The sequence below is a fragment of the Colobus angolensis genome, unplaced genomic scaffold, assembly GCF_000951035.1.
Source record: "Colobus angolensis palliatus isolate OR3802 unplaced genomic scaffold, Cang.pa_1.0 Scaffold116, whole genome shotgun sequence".
NCBI lineage: Eukaryota > Metazoa > Chordata > Mammalia > Primates > Cercopithecidae > Colobus > Colobus angolensis.
The window spans coordinates 2,542,522-2,545,713 of record NW_012112697.1 but is presented as its reverse complement, the minus strand read 5'-3'; the positions used below and the strand labels follow the sequence as shown (position 1 = coordinate 2,545,713).

At 40.9% G+C, this 3,192-nt stretch overlaps 1 non-coding gene across 1 annotated transcript; it reads right to left on the bottom strand.

Annotated features, from left to right (window-relative positions):
* Positions 1 to 1,270: 1,270 nt before the first annotated feature.
* Positions 1,271 to 1,343, bottom strand: TRNAK-UUU. The gene has a single exon. It is a non-coding gene; the product is annotated as a tRNA-Lys (tRNA).
* Positions 1,344 to 3,192: the final 1,849 nt, after the last annotated feature.

The following is a 3,192-nucleotide window of genomic DNA, read 5'->3' as shown; positions in this document are numbered from 1 at the left end:
CAAGCTTCATTTTCAACAATTACAAATAACTAAATACTTTTTAAAATTTTAAATGTTTATGGATACAGCTTCATCCAGGGGTCCCTGTACTAGTCAGAGTCCTGGTAAATAAATAAAAAAAAAAAAAAAGACAAAGTTTTTTTGAGCACTCTATTCTTTCAAGATTTTGATTAAATATATCCAACTGGTGTTGAGTAAAATATAACCACAATTTACAGACTTATTTATAAAAGAAGTTCAAAACCACTGCATAATGTGTAGGTTGATTTACAAAGTAACTCTTTAAAGGTGCAAACTCTTGAAAACCCCCATTGATGGCAAGCAGCAAAAAGATAAAAAGTCCATACTGCCACACTGTTTTGTAAGATTCATCATAAACTTCATCGCAGAAATATTGTGGTTTGATTGCTCTAATGGACGGAGTATACACAAATATTTGTAAATTTAAACCACTACAATTTTTAACTGATTTAACATTGCAGTGAGTGGGAGGAAGCTGTGAATTATATGAACATCAAAACAAATTTCAAGCCTATTTGTGTGTCATAAGTTTCTTAATTTTATATTGACATTGCTTTTTACCATGAATTTGTGCTTCACCAAATTTTGAGTGGGTGTTATCGCCACAAAATTTAGTAACTTCATCTTCACTGTTAAATTAACAAGTTCATTAAAAAACTGGAGTATTACTAGTATTAACAATAAGATCAGATGTTTCACCTTCTTTAGAATGAATTTCCAGAAACTTTAATAATTTGATTTCCTGAATGGGAAGTGAAAATTTGAACCAATTATTAGAACTTACGCATTTTCTTTGTGAAGCCTCTAATAGCACTGATAAAATAGCCTTTGAACTATTTGCAATTTTTCTTCTGTCTCAAGTGCCAATACATTAAGTGCAGGCACAACGTGTTTGCACATGCATAATAAAAACTTGGAAGAAAAAATTTTTAGAAATTTAGCAAAGAAACAGTCATCTGATATCAATGAAAAATCATGCTTTGCAGAAGAATCTGTAAGTCCACCTGCTACAGATTCACATGTGAATTCATCTATAGGAAAGTCTTCTTAAAATAACTAGCTGGGTGTGGTGGTCCTGCAGTCCCACCTACTCGGGAGGCTGGGGCAGGAGAATGGCTTGAGCCCAGGAGGCGGAGGTTGCAGTGAGCTGAGTCTGCACCACTGCAATGGCGACAGAACGAGACTGTCTCAAAAAAAAAAAAAAAAAAAAAAAATTGAGTCAGAATTAGGTACCAAAAGCCACAGAACATGCCTGAACAGGGACTTGAACCCTGGACCCTCAGATTAAAAGTCTGATGCTCTACCAACTGAGCTACCCAGGCTACCTCCTTGCTGGTTTATTTTAATGCAATAATAAATAACACCACTTTGCTAAAACTAATAAAGGAATCATCTGGGACAAATCCAAAGTGGACAGGATGAAGAGATAATAGGTATACGCCAGAACCCCCCGGGGTAAACTGGGACCTGTTGGTACCCTACGTATTAAGAGTCTTGGGTTTTGTTTTCACTCAAGCAAATGTCCAAACTTTCTTATCCTTTTCTCTTCAAAGTGTTTTCCTATGTGCCCATCCTTCTAGCTCTTGCATAAACAGATAAGTGAGGCACAAATATCTGATAGGGTGTGGTACAGGATGACTGCAAATCCCATCATGATTAAGGTCACAGACCACTCCCCAGATAAAACCCAGATTCAGGCTGGGTGCAGTGGCTCATACCTGTAATCCCAGCACTTTGGGAGGCCGAGGCGGGTGGATTACTTGAGGTCAGGAGTTCGGGACCCATCTGGCCAACATCGTAAAACTTCATTTCTACTAAAATTACAACAAATTAGCCAGGCATGGCGGTGCATACCTGTAATCCCAGCTACTTGGGAGGCTAAAGGAGGGGAATTGCTTGAACCTGGGAGGCGGAGGTTGCAGTGAGCTGAGATCATGCCACTGCACTCCAGCCTGGGCAAGAGAGCAAGACTCCATCTCAAAAATAAATAAATAAATAAATAAATAAATAAAAAACAAACAAAACAAAACAAAACCAGACTCGCCCCTCCCTTGTTGTAAAAGACTGTGCTAGAGCCTGCAGAGTGGTTCTGCCCTATCCACCCTCCCTTCCTTACCAATGACATGAGCTCGAAGATGGAAACCACCTGTTCAAGAGAGTCGTTCAGAAAAACAAGAGTTGCTAATCACTGGGGAGCTTCCATATTTATTCATTACCAACCTCCAGACCCAGCAGCCAATTGCAATTCTTGAACTAAACAATTACGCGTTGCTGAAGTTCTTGCTTCCCATTCCAGGCTCTTCTGCCTTCACTCTGTCCTTGCACCCCAAAACCCTCCCATACAAGTCACAAAACTCATTCCACTCATCCTTCATCCATGCTGTTACCTTGGCTGGAGATACCTTTCTCAGCCTTGACATCCAGCTACTTCTGCCCTTCTACCAGAAACAAACTTAGTCATCACCTCCTCCTGGAAGCCTCTCTGGGCTGCACTCCTGAGACATCCCAGGCATGCTCCTGCACCCTGTTATATGATCACCTGTTAATACACCTGCCTCCTTCAACCTGTGCTCAGCCTGAGGGAGGACACCGTGTGTTCTTCCTTCCTCATTCTGTCATCTGGTGCCACCATGCCTGCTAAATAGCGACATAGCAGGCATACGTAATGGGAAATGATTGAATGAATGTTGAAACTCACCAAATAGGGGAGGGTCCTGGAAAGGCTCTGGGAGGAGGATACCTGATTGGCCTCTAAAGGTAGGGGTCACAATGCGGCAGTTACACATTCTCCATCAATAGGATCAGGTCCATTATCCTATTAAACCTCCTTGGGGATCTTGAGGGTGAGAGGACATGCCTATTAGTAACCCCCATTTATGGCTGGGCAAATGGAGGCATGGGGAGGTTAAAAGCCCCGGGTCAACCCAGGAGTTGGTGGTGAACCTGCTGTGATTGGCAGTCGTGGGGACCCGATGTGGGTTTTGTTCTCTGAACCTCACTACTTTCAAGGACTCCTCAGTTCATTCTCTCAATCTCTTTTTTTTTTTTCTTTTTTCCTCCAGTAATATCCAAAAAGTCCCATCTCCAGATTAAATCATCCTGGCTTCAAATACCTAAAGCAGCTTTTTTTTTTTTTTCCTTCAGCATTTGAAATGTTTTTAAGGGTTTATT